Source organism: Betta splendens, chromosome 15 (genome assembly GCF_900634795.4).
Source record: "Betta splendens chromosome 15, fBetSpl5.4, whole genome shotgun sequence".
Classification (NCBI taxonomy): Eukaryota; Metazoa; Chordata; class Actinopteri; order Anabantiformes; family Osphronemidae; genus Betta; species Betta splendens.
The window spans coordinates 12019808-12038386 of record NC_040895.2 but is presented as its reverse complement, the minus strand read 5'-3'; the positions used below and the strand labels follow the sequence as shown (position 1 = coordinate 12038386).

General features: G+C 44.6%; 1 long non-coding RNA gene across 5 annotated transcripts in view; it reads left to right on the top strand.

The window, feature by feature from the left end:
• The window catches only part of LOC114870436 (uncharacterized), a 128918-nt gene that overhangs the window by 71255 nt on the left and 39084 nt on the right, over positions 1-18579 (top strand). The window contains exon 4 of one of the 5 annotated variants that reach the window (XR_008692542.1): positions 9399-10787. The exons of 3 other annotated variants lie outside the window; for them this stretch is intronic. This is a non-coding gene — a long non-coding RNA (uncharacterized LOC114870436). Of the gene's footprint in view, positions 1-2371; positions 4347-9398; positions 10788-18579 lie in introns of those variants that run through there. One more of the 5 variants, XR_008692541.1, reaches the window with a different exon arrangement.

Sequence of the window (18579 nt, the reverse complement as noted above, 5' to 3'; positions counted from 1 at the left end):
CGTCGCTCTACATACAGTAAATGTGTTATTGCACCATGTTATTATGTGAAGTTGTTTCCTCCTCTCACTTCCTGTCCGTCTGTCAACATGTTTCTCCTCCTGCCGCCACCATCCAGTCGCTGCTGCTCCCCGTCTGCTCTCCAGAGGCCAATATCCAATCTCGGGGCCTTTGGGGTCAGCGGGCTAACTTGCGATGACATTATAATGACCTTCGCATTTCGCTCCTCGCGGTGATAGATCCCTTGAGTTATCTGTCCTTCTGCTGAGAGCTGAAGATTATGTGAATGAAATGGGCCTGTGAAATGATAACCGCCCTGCACTGTGGCCACTGGGCTGCTTTACAAATGGGACAAAATAAACACAGCGGGGTGGAGCAGGAGTGCTCCACTGGCTTCTGTCCCAAAGCTTGGAATGCAGTTCGGAGCAAATCCCGAAGCTGATAAGAACCTAAAGGCTGGTGGTACATTAAAAAAAAAAAACATAAACACACAGTTCAGCTTCTTCCAAAATAAAACGTTTCATTTAGTTTTTCTCTTATGTAAAGACTGTATACTTCTGATTTTTGTTTTTTGGCTCAAACTATTTGTAGACTCCTGGGTGAAAAGCAGACAATAGCAATCCCTACCGTAAAATATTTGCGCGGACCTCCGGTGCCAAGAACGGAGCCTGTTTGGTGGGCCTTTTATGCCAACTCAGCACTCTGTCCCACAGTGCCCCATCCCATCTGTCAGTGGAGCCTTTAGTGCAGGGGCGCACAGGGGTGGCAGGGGCTGAAAGCAGGGCAATTGGGATCAGTCAGTGTCCCACTGCCATTATCAGTCGTGCCCTGACAACACATCTACTTTTCACTTTCACCCCAGAAACAGGGAAGAAGAGTGGAGGGGGGAGGAGGGGGGCTTCACAGAGGCAGCAGCAAGAGCAGGAGATGATGGACATGAAAATGAGCTTCTTTATTCCCCTCCTTCACTGAGTGCATGGAGGAAAACGTGGCATCATCTCTTGTCAGGGCTCGGCCCGTAGACAAGAGGTTGTTGGTGCTGAAGTTGGTCCGGTCACTTCCTGCTTCAGATGTCGCTGTCAGACGAGCAGAGCCCGCTGCTTCTTACACGTCTGTAGCATCTAACACCTCCTTCCTGGTCATGTTGCTCAACTTCTAAAAAATAAAGGTCAACATAGAATTAAAGTTTTATATATTTTTAGTACAAAATAATAATATGGTGCTGTTGAGCCGTTCTCCAGTGGTTCTTCATGGACGGACTCTGCTGAATCATTTCAGATCTTCACTTTGCAGAAGTGTGTGCGAGGGGCTGCTCGTCTGATCATTGATGACCGTCAGCCGGCGCGGGCCTCCGGTGATATGTGGGCCCTCCGAGCTCCAGTAGCCCAACCACACCGCACCCTGGGGTGCAACAAATATCAGCATTGTAATTTCACGCCTGTGATTATTATCGTGAGCTCTATCTCTGAGCGGGAATCCTCCACCCGTCCTCTTTAGTCCTCCCAGCTGAGATACTGTTTAACAGCCTCTCCCCTGGACCCGGTGCACTCAGGCACACGCACCCTTAAACACACAAACAAACACACACACGTACGGCACCACGTGCACACACACACACACGTACGTACGCACGCACGCACACACACACACACACACACACACACACACACACACATTCGAATGTCTGCCCTCTGTGGGCCTGTTTTAGGCTTTCTCATTTCTCCTTCTCCCATCTTCTCTTAATTCACCACCATCTGCCTCAGCATCTGTTTCAGGAGCCAGAATCGAGGGACTGCCCTGGCAGAAGAACACGTATGCTTTTTCTTTTTCTTGTTTTTTTTTTTTTTTTTTCTCCAGCTCTACTTTTCTTGATTCTACACTCTCTTGCCCATTTAAATGCCAGTGGCAGCATCCTCTTCAGTCTTTGTCTGGCCTTCTGCTCCACCCCCTCCTCTAACTGGCCCTGATTTAGCATAATCTCCAAAAACCTTGGCCCCGCCCCTTTTAGCCCTCCCCAAACACACGCATGGACACGCACTCCATCCTCTCTCCTGTCTCATCATCCACATAGGAAACAGCGAATGCATTCTCCTGATATCTATTAATTACTTCCACAGTCAACAGAAACATGTAAAGCATTTTACTCAGAACTCCAGATCTGAAAAAAAAATCTGAATAGAGATGAAAAATACAGTAAAGAGAATAATATCTCACAAATAAAAGACATGAAATGATGAAGGCCAAAATGCTACCTGCTCCTCACCGTCAACAACGTGCTGTTAATCCATCCGTCCTAGCACTGCATTGATCTGCTTCCATGCAATTTTTTTTCCGCCTCCTGCCTGCTCTACTATCTTCTCTCTCTCCTTTGAGGTTGGAAGCGACAATAGCACTGTCCACTCCACAGCCGGGCTGAGCCACAGGGTCCGTCCCTGCCAGAGGAGATTACAAGCATTCTTCAGCCTGGCTGGAGTTGCCGTGGAGACCTGCGATGCTGGGAGTTGACTTAAAGCTTTGTTTTCCCAAGCAGTTTGTTAGTATTTGTTCATGATGGTTGGAAAACAAGAAATATAAACAGGATATTAAGAAAAAATTATTTAAATTGTGTCAATAACGCTACAAGGTTACACTTGGTTGCAGGGAAATTAGCACCTTCTCACAAGTCTGTCAGTTAAAAACTAATAAGAACATGTTGAAAATGCCGTTTTATTCTGGGCTTCCTATGAATCACAGTTCTTATTTTCTGTGATTGTTACCTGGAGCTAGCTATCTGAGGATAATTACGCAGATAACTGCACGCCGAGCGATAGATAAAACGCCTTTTTTTATGCTTTCGCTGTAACTACCATGGCTCTGATTTGCATTTTATTACGGGGAAATGCTTATGTTTTTCCTATGTTTGAAAATGATAATGATGATTTGACAGCGGCAAAGTCGAGAACTCGACGCTGTTTGTCTTTCAACGCACACCCCCCCCCCCCTTCCTTTCAGTCTACATCTTTGGAGTGACATGCATCCATTCATGATCCCAGCTCCAGTGGGACCCAGTGTTTATTTAGTAACCTTTTCACATGACAGTAAAAAGCTTTAACTTACGCGCCGGCCTTTGCCACAGGCACAAGGTCTTTGAGTCATTAATTAAATCCAGGGCTGGAAGTCCTCCGCTGCTCGCTTCCCCTCAGGCCAACATGGACTGGGCAGCCTCGCACAATATGGTCAAACATATGGGGTGATGCTTGGGACTGTGAATAGACATGTGATCTTTAACACTGCAGCCACTTGAGATAATTGTACAGTTTCTCCCACTTCATCATATTATATTATTCTGTCTGTGGGCTATGATGTCTTCCTCCCTCCTCTTCCGTCGTTCTGTCATTTCCACTCTCTGTGGGGAGCTTTTGTCTGATAAGTCATCACATTAAGTGCTAACTTTTGGGTGATCGCTGGGCTTTTCTTCCTATGTCTTTATGGCCAGACCCTTTAATAGCTGTCCTGCAGCAGCGCCCAGGGCCATCATGTTCCAAATAAACAGGCTGACACAGTCATTTACTCAAATCGTCCCTACCCTATTCACAACCCTCCCCTGGTGATGATCCTTCGAACAACAATTATTTCAGATGTCAAAGATCCAAGCCTTCAGGCCATAGACAAATGAACATTAAAACTCTATTACCAAACAATTTAAAATATATATGTAGGTTTTCTTTATTTTCCGAATAGAGGAAGATTCCTAAAAAAAGATCAAGCGCGCATCATATTATACTCTGCTAATAAGTGGAAATTTTAAAATTCGACGAGGTGAGGTTTTAAGTGATGGATGCTGGAGAAAGCTCTGAGGTGATGAAGTTTACCCACAGACGCTTGTGTTTGCGCTTGTGTTTGATCCTCTCGTTTCCCTTTGTTTCACGTGACTCCGTCCGGAGGGGCGGCCTCTGATTTGTTGTCACACTGAGCTGTTCTACATGACCTCTCATAACCTCATCTCGTCTCTCCGAGGACGGCCGGGAACCCTCGGCCGGCCCTGCTGATGAGATGAAGATATTCCACCGCAGCCAAGTGAAACCTCCGTGTTATAAAGGGTTTTGAGTAATTGCAACAGTCAGAGTCACATGCTTATATTTAAAACAGTGATAAGATTGAGGGAAAAATCTATGAAAAGAACAGAAATATTAAAGTCTTTGCTTGTCTTTCACTGCAGAGAGTTTTTGTTTTTGTTTTGCCTTTCCACAAAGGACTTGTTCAGTTTTGTACGTAAAAAACATTGCTCGCAGTATCAATCTATTCCATGCGATTGCTCCTCGTGATGGGCACAAAATCCATTCAGCGATAATGACATCTATCTCCGCCTTTATATTGCATGTATTTGTTACCTTTGGCCCAGTAGCAATAAATCCAATCTAGTCTCCTGGATGAGGACCACTGACCACTGTGAACTGGTCAAGGAGAGTGGCTACAGTTCATTTCACATCAACGCCTGTCATGATTACGGAGAGATTAAATAGCCACCGTTCTACTTTGGAGCTTCTCTGCTTCTGTAAGCACTCATTTACGTTCACCTGTTAGATATTTTCATTATTGTTGGGACCATGTCTCAAACTTAATTGTGTTTAACTAAATCACATTGGGCTTGAGTAACATCTAAAGGTTAATCCTTAATATTAACATTGTGACATTGTGACAGAAAATGTCTGGATTGATTATTTCATGATTAGATTAATGTTTTTTTTCTGTATAAAACTCTATTTACGGCTCTTGGTGCTAACGTCAGGGTTATTTTGCACTTAACTAAGAGTCTAAACTCGCCTGTGAGTTGTGAACACTCAGGACTCTCATCAACAGTAATTTCAACCTATCACGACCGTCCCCAAGGGAGCTCTAGGTGGAACAGATGGCAGACAAATGGCGTGTAAGAGAAAAAAATTAAGGAGTTTTACAGGATTTTCATCAATTACCTGGGCTAATGTATTAAAATAGAGCAAAAAATGTGCTTTGCGTAATGTTTTTGACAGCACCATCAATATATTCATAACAGCGATGTAATACATCAATCTTCATTTCCAACTTTAAGGGATGTTCCTCAGCAATAACACCCCCGATGGTAAAAGTTTATTTGAAGGATGCGTGAAGTCCGCTCTGCCTCCTCATGTAGCATACCGTGATTTCTGTAACAGCCCTCGCGTTGGGCCTCCAGTACGTTTTATAATAGCAGTCAATGAGCGAGTCATTGTCCTGCATTAGCATGTTACGGAACAGGGAGTTAAAGAGACCAATTTCATCTGTGCCCCACATCAGTCTGATGGGATGGGCTCTGCTGGGCCTGTGGTTTAGAGGGAGGCTTGTCGGCTTCAGAGGGGATAATATGACTGCGTCGGGGCTTCATAAAGCAGTAAGACATGCTTTTTGGAGCCTGGAGAGATTGGTAAACTCAGGCCTATTAAAAAACAATCTCACTGTTTTGGATTTAAAATGCTGTGACTTCACACAAAGAATATTGCAGGTTTTTCTTTCATTCTGCAGAGAACTTGCTGTGCATAATTATTATTCGAATGATTTATTACATTCAACAATTTAAACAATGACACATTAGCTTAACAGGGTATGATGAAAACAACTTTAATTAAATAATTACCATTAGTGACTGTAGGTTATACAGTACTAAATGTAATGTAAAAATTATAATTACAGGGCAAAAGAAAGAAAATAGCAACAACATTATTAAGTTGATTACCATTAAGATTAAGACAATGAAGAAGCACATGGCAAACAAAATATGTGTATGTAAAAGTATATGAATATAGTCTGTTTAGAGTTACATGAAGTTTATATTCAAATGTGAAACAACAAATAAAGAAATGGGAAGAAAAGTAGTACTTTAAAATCTATAAAAGTCCAAAAGTTATTCAGCTTCTAACTGTTGTGTTCCTTCTGAGTCCTAATTAATATGTTAAGACTTCTGTAATTAAAATGCTCCTGGTGTAAATGCAATATTCAACAGTTCTCCTGACAGTGATATATTCTACATGGATTATCCTCGCTGGTTTTGACTTGCTAATTAATCAACATTATTTATGATGATAAAGGAGGGGAAAAGTTACTGATGAACAGACTGATTCAGCAGCCCTGATGAACTCAGTCAGGAAAACTTCTGAAATGTTTATTATAAGTGGAAGTACTTTGTAGCTACCAGTTAGTGTGCGTTTGTATTTGACTGACCAAAACAAACATTTTCCACACATTATGCTGTAAATATATGTATTTGTTATACACCTAAATTTATAAACATTTATAGATAATCTTGACAAGTAGGAAATGTCCTTTCACTAAGAATAACTATAATAATTTGAACATTTCATTAAAACAAATACATTGAATGTGTTTTTAAAATTATTACCCCATATTGTCTGTTATAAATTCAGGTCATTAAGTGTTTATTTCCTGCCATTAAAGCTCCCTGAAGTTGCTGGTGAGTTGGTCAAACCTCCTGTTGGCCTTGCTCTCAAAACCAAAATTATGATCATGAAGGATCATGACTCCTTAATTATGCCAGCCCAATGAGAGCTCATCTACAATTTCAAGTGGTTCTCTCTAAAATAAAGAAATATGCACACCCACTTCCCAAGGCTCCCAGGCTTAGCCCTGCCCACCATGTTTTCCCCACACTTTGTCTCTATTCATTTGCATTTTTATGCAAGGTTAGTCGTGAGGGACTTCTATTACTGCCACGAATACATTAGGAAAACCATTAATCACGTGCGTGTGTGCCGAGCGAATCAGAGACACACCTGTCCCGCTTGTTTGGGGCCTTGTTACCTATCACTCACGCTGGGCAAGACAGGGCCGTGAACCCGAGGCAGCACATCCAGACCTGCCCCCTCCAGCAAAAAGAAGCAGTTCAGCCTCTAAAAACTTGTAGTGCGATTTATTATTTTTACTCCTCCACATGTTTTTTTTTAAAAACACTTTTCTCTCTGTACAGTAGATCCAAAGGGCTCATGATGCGATCTTTTTGAATTAAAGCCTGTTGTGAAAACCATTATATTATTAATAATGAATAATGGGGTTTAGCCAATGCAATTGAAACCCTATAGATTCCTTGACCTAAAGAATGTGGTGTGTGTGGCATCGTCTAAAGTCTCACAGAATTTCAGGTCTTTGTGCGTTTGGCATTGAGTGGAACTGCATTTGTCTTAATGATCATGCTCCTTGAGCTGATTTTAGTTTCACAATAATCAATATCTCAGTCGCCAGTGGCAGCGATGCCCAAAAAGGGGGAGTAAATGTAGAGAGGCATTCTTCCTCTGTGTCGGCCTTGTCAGTGTAACAATGCTTTTAGAGTTTGGCCCTGAGCATCTAAACACACTCTCAATCACTCCTGAAATCCAAGTAGGCCACACTTGGCTGCTATTGTAACTTAGATACAGTCTCAATTTGTATGTTGTCTCTCAGTAGACGTGGGAAATATAAATGGATTGATCTCTGGTCCCAGTCCAACAGTCACAGCACATCTGTTTCGAGAGCAAATTTATAAATTAAAAAAAAAAAAACATAGAGACAAATGAACAGGTTCACAACTTCCAATTTAAGGTTTTTACAATAGTTTTACACTTTCTTTTTTGGACTTGAAAGGATGAAGAATTAAAGAGGCAATAAAGTGAAATGAAGACTTAAATGAGGCAGTTTTCATCCACTTACTGATCATTATTGCCTTTGTCAGATTCATTGCTTTATAGTCTTCTGGCTTTGTTATTATAACCAGATCTATATTCAGATTGTGGTCCACTAAAGCAAAGGGAGGGTGTGAGCGGCGTGCAGCCCTGTTTGGCCCCTCAGTGACCAGAGAGGAGGTGATAAATGACTATAACACTCATCCCTGTCAGCACTGAGGGGGGGGGGGGGGGGCAGCCCTCCTACCGTGAGCTACATCATCCTAACAACATTATTCTTTTCATGTGGCTTGTCGATAGAAGCCCTGTGTGATTGGCATGGGGATCCGCTCAGGTTAATTGGAAGCCTGAACTGTGTAACAGCACGGGAAGCTGAGCAGACATTGTCCCCCTTGTAATAACACAGGCGGCCTGTGTGTCTGTGTATCGATTACATTTTAGGTTCATGGCTCCCGTACGGGAATGAAATATCAGAGGACAGGTTATGGATGTTGCCATCAATGGTGCTGAGGGAGCGGAGATGGGCTACTTGCAGCGAAGGAAAAACTCGAGTTGAAACATTTTTTTTTTAAAGATTACAATATTGCTTGTGCGATTCTTGTTTTTACATTTTCCACCAGAAACACACTTATTGCGTTTCTATTGAAATCCTTAAAATAAAGTTTGAACTTCGGGGCATGGTTGCGATTCAGCAGTAGGGACGTGTACACTTGTTCGGTATGTAACAGGTGGATTTGCCCTCATGTCTGAACTGTGTGTGAACAGAAACACTCTGTCCCTTCCTCTCCTTCTGACCCCCCACTCTTCAGCCTGCTTTTGATCAAGGGCCCATAGCTTGCATTAGAAGGGAGACACATGATACCCCGTATAGAAGGTAACCTAACACACAGCTCCCTGCTTGGAAGCATTGCTTGCAGTCCTATGGCTCAGGCCACCCTGGTCAGCAGCGAGATTAATAAGAGAGAGTGATTGACAGCGCTAATATAGAGGAAAGGGGACTGAGTGGGTTTTATTGGGTGATGTTTAAATAAGATGGAGCGTTTTTAGGGGAAGAGATCATTTGTGTGCCATGTCCCTAAAATCCAACAGTTGTGTTCTTATTAAGGTGTCGATCCTTCCAGGTGGCACCTTTGATACATTGTGTAGCGGCCAAGGTTCTCAGAGGTTTTGACGCTATAACTCAGAGATTTTCGCTTATTAGTCTGAAAATTAATTACAAACGCAAAGTGACATTTTACAAGAAATGTTTAGCATAGCATGAATTATTGTTGCCGTAAATTGGATGCAAGCGACAGAGTGCAGAGCCTTGACTTGAGCTCTTTGTGATTAATAAAAGAAGCTTTCGCTTCAGATTCCAAGCCAACCATGATGAACGATATGAACGAATGAAACGAAACTCCTCCTCCAGCCGAAGGACGACCTATTTTAAAGGCGGATGTACGTTTTAAACGACGCATTGAATTAAGAGGAATCAGGGCCATCATTTATTGTATTTGTTGTCCTGTCAGACAGTTCAGTGACTTAAAGCCAATGAAGGACCGAACTTAAAGTTGGAGGTCACATGTGTTCAGTAGCAGCATTTTCTGCCTTCTAATATGCTAAACAAGTTTTCTTTTCTTTTGCTGATGATCACATTACTGTGTGACATTTTGTCATAGATAAAATGCCCGCATTAGTGGCTGCACAGGCAGGCAATGACTTGGACACCCTCACTCTGTTCTGTGGTACACAAACAGGAGGTCCAGCTTTGTCTCCTGTGGCGCAGAGGATCTGGATTCTACATGAGTGACTGAGACGCAGCATCCTCCATCCTGCCTCTCACAGGCCCCTCATCGAGCTCCACAAGGCCCACCACGTGGCTCTCAGCGCCGAGGTCCAGATTGTGCCACTGGGCTGGTACTGGACTGGAGGTGGGCGATGGAGCTCCAATCCATCTCCCGCAGGAGCCCGGTGACGGGAGCATCGGTTGCCCACTTCTCGGCTCTGAGCACACTCAGGAAGATGGATTGGTTGGCCAACTCACCAAAGGAGGCAAAGCATGCCGTTAAGAGCCTGTGCATCACTTGGCTGCTCATATGCAAAGTTTGATGAAAGAGGTTTTTCTGGGAGCAATGAATTAGGGCTCCGCTGTGAAATTAGATTTCTGTTGAAAACCTCAAGAGGTTTAGAAGTAGCATTGTTTGCTTACTGTTGTGTAGCCTGACAGTAATTATAGGCATAGGTGAAATTAAGGTGGGAATTTAATGATGAATGATAAACCTGAAGGAAGAATCATTCCACAGTAACCAACACTATGATGTGATATGTAAAATATGGGATCACTCTAAGTAGCAAATGACTCGGTAGGAACTTAGTACGTATGTGAGGAGAGAATGGATGAGGGATGCAACAAACAACATCGAATCAGAATTTATTTCTCTCTGATAAAATAAATCTTGTGGAAAAATTGTCTCATCTTCAAAAACAGTTCAAATTGGTCAGCACTCTAACCGGATACACTGAGGATCCTGCCTCCTTCTCTCTGTGACCCAAACCCAAAACGGCGGCATGAACACTGACAAATTTGACAAAGGGAATTTGCTCAAAAAACACAACCTCTATTTGGTCAGCCAAGCGGCAAATATGTCGGATGATATGGTTTATTAGGCAATCCATTTCTCCACAATAGTGGGCCATCTGCAAAGGTTAGCGTGCATAAGGTTCGTATGGCAAATTCTATCTAATCTGCCTTCGAAGGGGCCGCCGCGAAAAAGTCGGTGGCACATTTTTCATGTGCGTACGATTTGGAATGCAAATAGAATAGCTGATGAAAGAGGTGACCTTCTAAGTGCGGAGCAGCGGGGGCTTTGTGGAGTATGCAGAGGCAGAAGAGAAGAGAAAGGAATGAGTTACTGCCACTGCCACTTCAGCTGCATTGTAATATACGACTGTGGCGCCGATACAAGTGAACCTGGCCTCAAGAACATCTAGGTTAATGTCTGCGGACGGCACATTGTGTACTCAGTGTCTGTATGCTTTGAATCCGGGTTTTCATTCAGTTCATATAAATTAGCTAAAGTAAGTTTATGTGTATAATGTTGAGTCCAGTTGATAGATTCTTTAACATGCTTAAAAAATCATGATCATCAAAATGTGAGTTGGACCAAGATCCAGTAGTGAGACTGTATGTCAATACTGTAAGAAGTCCTTTGTCACACGTAGCGCAAAGCTTGAACACGTAGACAAATGGGTGAGGTGTTCCATGGTCATTGAGCCGTGCATGTCTCATCTGTAGCCAGCTTTGGCAGAGTAGTCATCTTCATTCCCTTTGTCCTTACTGCAGTAGGTAATCTATCAGCCCGGAGACGTGCTGGAGAGTCCGGCTGCTCTACTCGCTCTCCCATTTGAATTGAGAACCCAGTCTGTGCTTTACCCGTGGTCCCAGTTAGACCAAACTGCAATTGAGAGTGAGTGAGCTGTCCTTGATTCATATTACTGTCCCAGTATGATTGAGCTCCTTTAGTATTGCTGGAGAATGAGGAGAAAATTGAGCAGTTGACTTTGCGGGGTTGAAGTCCCAGCGCTGCATGTATGCATTTTCTCATAGTTTTTCACGGGACACGCTTGAAGTACGTTCTTTATGTTGGGCTTAATGAGACATACAGAAATACAGAGTAGTTTAAGGTGATGTTTGAAAGTTAGCATAAACTACTTTGTTGTTTTCAATAGGTGAGAAACCAGCTGTAGGCTGCGGATTGGGTCGCTTTTATTCAATATATTGACCACTGTTCACTGTTCCCATGAAAAGACAAAGGTAAAAATATATAAAAACAAACATTTCAGTCTTTATAGTGTATTTGTAAACTGCTAAGTATCAGTAATAAATGTAGTATTTTTAAAGCCGCTTAGCAAACAATGGTGTGTTTTAGCAAAGGGGAGTTTCACCCAGTTAACTGTGTTGTGATGTAAAGTGATGTAGGAAGTGAATTTCACTATTCCGGTCAGAATTACAAAAAAAAAAAAATCAGTAATAATCACATGCACATACAGTATTGCCACACATACTACAATTTACTGTGAAAACTGCAGAGTAAAAACTTGTGTATTGCAGCGTGTCACCTTATGTCTTATATGAACTGACCTTTTGCTGTTTAAGCTCATATAGTGTCTTTCTGTTGATGAGTTAATCAATAGAGCTTCTTACTACAGCTACCCCCCCCCCGCAGATGGCAGCGGTGGTGGTGGGGGTCATCACCTGACCGCTCTCGGTCACCTGATGGAGCCGGGCCTTTGAGGGAGGGAGCATATAAGAGCGCACCTCCATCGTTCCACACACTGACACGGAACCAGTGTAGGACCAACCGCACGGCTCATAGCGCTTTCATCTGTGTCACACACACACACAGACACACACACACACACACACACACACACACACACACACACACACACACACACACACACACACACTGCACCTGCAGGCTACAGGCATTTTCGCTAATATACACATGCCCAGAAACCACCACCCCAATCGATAGTGTCTCATCAGCAACTCAGACCAAACCCGGCTCCATTTGCTCTTTCTACGCTGATGCTCGTGTGGGAGGCTGATTTGTTATTCACGTTTATTTACTTAAGGGTGGAGGACGAGGCCATTTCCCCTGCCACGCTGCTCTAATTTACCCTCTTAACCACGATGGTGTCAGTGCTGCGATCTCCACAGGCTCTGAGCCTGGGAACCGGGAAGGTTAGAGAAAATGCAGGGGAGGCCGGCAGAGTGAGAATGAAAAGAGAGGCTGGAGGATGTGAGAAGGGGAGGTGGGGGGGGGGGGGGGGGGGGCGCTAATGACAGGTGTGTCTGTAAATTCCTCACCCGGCATAGACTGCTAGGGAAACCGCTTGGCAGGGCACCCGACCGTGACTTTACAACTAATCCTGTTTGTAAGTTATTATTTATCTCCGGCAAAAGTTTGCTTTGATTTCTCCCCCGAGTTCCCTCTCGTGGCCCACTCCTGCACATGCTCCCCACATAATTTATGACTGCCTCTGGTCCTGATGACAGATTATTAAAAGTAGAATTAGTTTTTTGCTGGGGATTTTTCCTGTGGGAATTGGGAAGGCAGGGCTCTCAGAGGAAGGTCTCTGACGAGGTCTCCATTACTAATAGAGGCAGGTTTTTTTCCCCTTCCCTATGTGATGGCGGAGTGAGAAGACTAATGATTTGAATTTACTGTGGCAGCCATCACGTGGTCTGGAAGCCGGCATCGGAGTAGAGGAGAGGTTAAGTTCTTCCCTGTGGAGAGGTTTATTGGATTGTTTAGCACCAGAAGGATAATGTTTTTGTCATAGACTGCTGGTGCTTCTGCTGCTGAAAAGAGGGAGGCCTGGAGCACATCCTTTATCCGTGTGTGTGTGTGTGTGTGTGTGTGTGTGTGTGTGTGTGTGTGTGTGTGTGTGTGTGTGTGTGTGTGTGTGTGTGTGTGTGTGTGTGTGTGTGAGCTAAGATCAGAAAGATGAATAAAAGGGTTTAGTTGTGCAATTGAGGGGGAGGCAAGCTCCTATGTATTAGATAGAAGAAAGAGTTTCACATATTCAAGCTGCACCTGATTAACCGATAATCACAAACGAGTTTCTCAGAAGTTGCTGCCAACTCTGTGATCCTCCCGTATCAGCAGCTCTTCTGAACCAACTCCACACTTTCCTCTGCTGACACACAAAGAGGATGTAGACTTTCCCTTCTCCCCTGTTCACCTGATGGCCGTTTGGAGCCTGTTCCCCCAGCGTGTGTCTGCAGCCTGGGAAGCAGAGGGGAGTCTCAGCACAGCTGAGAGGCTCGGCTTAATCTTATGCATCATTAAGCACTCAGCGGCATGCCGCAGCTCCTCATATACATCATCCACGCTTAATAAACATAATGATGACATAAGATGTAATTCCAGATGAATTTTCATTTTATAGGGAAATGGAGAATTCCTGTGGAAAGGAGGGGAAAAGAAAAGAGGAATGAAAGAGGGAGAGAAAAAGTAAATTATCTGGGAAGTACAGAATAAATGATGTTTTTTCTCCACAAGATGGATTGTGGGGTTGTGGGGGCAGTTGAGGAGGGAGAGTAGTACTGGAAGGGAGGGAGGGTGTGAAAGGTGAGGGGGCAGAGGGCCGACATGGTGGTGGCCTGACAGTGGAGGGGTGGCATGGGGGACAGGGGGCTGGTGGGGGGGGGGTGCTGGTCATTCCGAGTGTTTTAATCGGCCGCCTTGATGGACAGGCCGCGAGGACCTGAGGTGTGGCCATCCATCATAGGCCGGCGAGATTAGTCGAACCAGGGGTAGAGTTTCAGACGGGGCTCTCAGGCTACGGGGGGAAATGGGATTCTGATGAAAGTGTAAAAGAAAGGCGGCTGTACACAGTGGAGGCCAATGAGGGCAATGAGGCTGGAGATTAGCGCTTAGCTCCTGAAGCACGTTGGAACGACTGACGGTATGAAATCCGAGTCGCCACTCGTGAATCTGAGTCTGTGGAGCCTGATGAATTGCGTGTTAATAAACACACACTGCTTCGAATGCACCTCTGTAAGACTTCTGTATTCACCAGACATCCCCTCCCGCAGACTCTCACCCCACGAACTAACAAGCCCACCAGACTGCAAAGAAATAACACAGGAGGGAGGAGATGATGTATGGTGAGCCACGATTTGGGAATTATCATGCGCCTTACATTCCAATAGCAGCGTCGACTATGCCCCCCTCTCTTATCAGTGACTTCTGGCACAGGTGAGATAAAACGAATGAAATCATTTCAGCAAATCTCAGTATATTTATGACTATTGAGGGGGTGGAAACCAGAAGTAAAACAGCAGCGCAGAGATTTATTATTAAATGCCCGATATTAACTCCCCCCCTCCCACTTTTTACCTTTTACCTTTGGAGATGAGAAACTATTTAGCTGCTGCCAGTGAAGTCGGGTTAGTTGCGGAAAAGCAGCCTCCCGTGGCCGCTTCCAGCTGGATCCCATCCCAGACAGCGATGCCTGGTTAATGTGGCCGCTCTGCGTCGCCAGAATTAGAATTCATGGTTTATAATAAACAAGCCAGCGCGCAAACATGAAAACGATGACACAAGCCGACCTTGCAGGGGCTGCTCGTCCTGTTACTGATCGTCCAAACTAGTCACAATGAATTGCATTGCAAATTGCTTAGGGACTTTTTTCTTTGTCCGCTCACTTTGGAAAATTAACCTAATTTCCAAGCAGACGCTCGGCGACGAGCTGAAGATCTGAGCTGCTGGTTGAGCTGCGGCGCTGCGAGGCTGATGTGGTGCCGTTGGGGGCATTAATGGAGCCCCCCACCGCTCCTTTGGTGGTCCATGCCGCATTTCTGGATTCAAACCTCAGCATGTTCAGGGCCAGTGGAGCATGCCCTGCACTATGCCAAGGTTAGAAAGGTGCCAAGGGTGCCACTAAATGGAACCTCATCCTCTGCTCCATCCTCTCACCACCACAACGCAAAACGCTGCAATAACACAAAGCCAATAGAACAAAACAGAGAGGAGCGGACGGTGTATGGATTCCTCTTATTATTACTTCAAACACTGAGCGGACCCTTCCTCTAATTCGCATCACTCATGTTGTTATAGGACTAATAATGCACAGAGTAGCCTCAGCAACAGCAGATGCCCGTTTCATCTGTCATTTTCTCCGTCTTATGGCTCCTATACTCCTCTCCCTCCCATCGTCCGTGCTGGTATAACTCACGGATAATGTCTTCATCAGTGATGTACTCAGTGCTCTGTTTACATTGACTTACAGGCCACACTCCCTCTCTCGCAGACGCACACACAGCCCCGGCCTGCTCCTGGCACCGAACGCAGATTACATCTTGTTTCCCAAACTACTAAACGTGTCAGAGGCTGCCTGGCTTTGCTTTTATATAGCGTTATTAATGGCAGAAAGCACCCACCGCCCCGGTCTTTGTGTATGCGTGCTTGTGTCTAATTAAAGGATCGCTGCTTACAGAAGCAGAGAATGGTTTTGCAAGATAGGAAATAATAATTGCAAATATTATCATTATTATTTTCACGGCTTATAGAGAAGTGACACGAGGCTGGAGGGAGTATTTGAACTGTAAATTGTGAATTTGCTCAGTGATTGTAATGGTTTGCTGATAAAACCATGAGAGCTGGCTTTAGCTATTATATAACCTCTGACCAAGAGCTTTTCATCTCCTCAGCTGAAGCTGAGTGAGGCTGGGAATTTTCTAGGTGGAACTTACAGTAGTGCTTATTTGTCAACCTCTAAAAGTGAAGTTAAATATGCAACAAATATGTTTTGTTAGTTTTATGAACTGTACAGAGCAATGGAATGTGATGGCAGGTCAGGGTGAATATAAAAAGACAGAGAGATCTGGACACATGCAGGGTTAACGTCAGTATCTCTGGAGCAAACACACCAAGAAATGTTTGATAACAGCCCTAAAATCCACATATTATTCATCATGAAATCAACAATCTAAAGGTAAGGTGTCACGGGTTGCTGCACAGAGATTAGTCCAGGCCCTGCTCACCTTGGCTGAGCTTAGTGCCACCAGGCTTTCATATACATTTATTTGGGCTTATTCTTGACCAGGGTCTGGGACGTCGGGCCCATTGTCTGGCTGAGGCTTTTCTCAAACAGCTGTGGCTTTGCTGGCTCTCGGCTCCCCCCTGTCTTAACCTGAAGAATTATGTGCTCAGATAATTAGCTCTTATAGGTACACTCTCCATTTCTCCACTCCACTGGGCACATCATCTTCCTCGCCTTTTTATTGTTTGGTTTGCTTTGTCAGATCGATGTCTTGCTACTGCGTAACCAGCACTCATATCTCAGGCTGCATAAATCACAACAAGGATTCTGTCGCTCGGCAGAGCCGCGTGGCTTTGCTGCACACACACACACACACACACACACACACACACACACACACACACACACACACACACACACACACACACACATAAACAAGTGGGTGGGCCACTTTTATGCTCCACATCCAACAAAGTCTCACCTCTCTCCTTGTTACTCCTCTCTCTTTCTTTCCTCCCTGCATCTACTCTACTGCTGAGTGACCACTGAAGAGGAAACCATCAGATTATCCTGCACCCAGTAGCAATAGGTGCAGCAGGATAGGGGTCGGCGCCACGGCTTGCGGTGGCAGCACCACCCTCGTGATGAATTCCAAAATGCAAATGGCTCTCTCCATGTAAAAGTTGACATTGTCTCCCGTGATGAATTTCCTTCTGAGGTAAGAGACAATTTAGATGTGAATTACAAGCAGGCTCTTTGTCACTCCTCTGTTCCATTTACATCCTTAATTAGCCGATTCCCCCCTGCTTCCATTAGAGGGTGAGAGAGCAGATAAGAGAGAAAGACAGACAGGCAGAAAGCCAGAGAGACAGACAGCGGCCGCGAGTGACAAAGAAAACCAAGTTCTGAGCTCGGTTGCGCAAATGCCAGCTTTAAAATATTATAAACAAACACAAACCTCTATACAGCCTCACACAAAGGTGTATAAGCCTTGATTATGGTGCAGGAAATGAGCCAGAAACCCCATCCCATGTGTTAGGACCTCAGGGTTGATCAGCATCCCTGGGTCTGCGTCTTTGTTAATGTCATCCTTAACAGTCAGCTAAACACTGCAGGTTTGTAGGCATTAGCTATGCCTGCTAAAATACTCATTTAGCGAGCGTCCTCATCAGACGACGCTCCTCCGCGTTGAATGACAGGCCTAAACGCGGCATTGTGCTAGGAGGCTCCCTCAATAGAGCAATGCTCAGTCACTCGTGTCCCTCCCAAGCGCCCGGCTCGTCTGCAGGACCCCACAAAGAATATGCTCATCGCGAGGTCATATATTACAGTTTACAATATGTGCTTGGTGTCCGTGACAGCGGAGAGTCGCTCAAAGCGGCGCATCAAAGCCCAGATTGGGAGGCATGCTATGGTTGGTAATGATGGAAACTGGGGCGTGGTGCGAATATTCATGTAAAGACCAAAGGACGATGATGTCCTGATTTCATGGTGCAGAGTCGGCCCTAATGCCTGAGATTGCTTCTATTTTTAATGTATACATTCGAGCAGTGGGGACTAATAGAGCATGTGGCAGCTTTACAATGGAAGGGATCTGTGGGCGGCCAGTTCATTCTGCCAGTCCCTAAACACGACCTGCCAAACACAGTGTGAGCTGGGTGAATGAGCTGACAGTTCAACTTATATTAAGTTCAGTCGAGATGAATCATTAACAACTTGGTCAAATAGGCAATGGGACGAAACAGTGACTGACAGCGTTGACCCTCCAGCCTGCCTCAGCAAATACATATTCAGGAGAAGGTTGTAATATTACATTTACACGGATGTCTGTGGTCCATCAGGTCCATCGTTTGCCAAATATTTAGTCAGCGGTGTGGAAAGAGCTGCTTCGTGCTCTAAAAAAGCACAAAGCAACTTGTTTGCTCTTTACTGTACACACAATTGATTATGTGGAACAATGACACACTTGACCACCCACTTGACCTGGCCTCATAGTGAATCAGATGCCCCTCTGATATGTAAGTGGTCTATAAATACGCCTCTGATGGGGATGTTTGCGTTTGCTTACCCGTGTGGCCCATTGTGTGCCTCCCTCTAATTGATTTGGATGACCACCATGTGCAGTTAATTAAACCGATTCACCCTTTTTGAAAGATCCTCTATCAGCTTCTCTTTTTTAGTTCGCGTCAGGAGCCTGAGATTTCCTTTTTTTCCTGCAGGACCTTAAATGTACACATGTGACTTTCACACTGAGAAAACACTGTCATTGCCAACATCAATCAAGTGCAATATTTTCCGACAAGTTGCTTTAATGTACCATTTTAAATGCAAAGTCTGGAGGACATGAAGCTGCCGGCCTCTCGTGGTGTACACGTTCTCCAG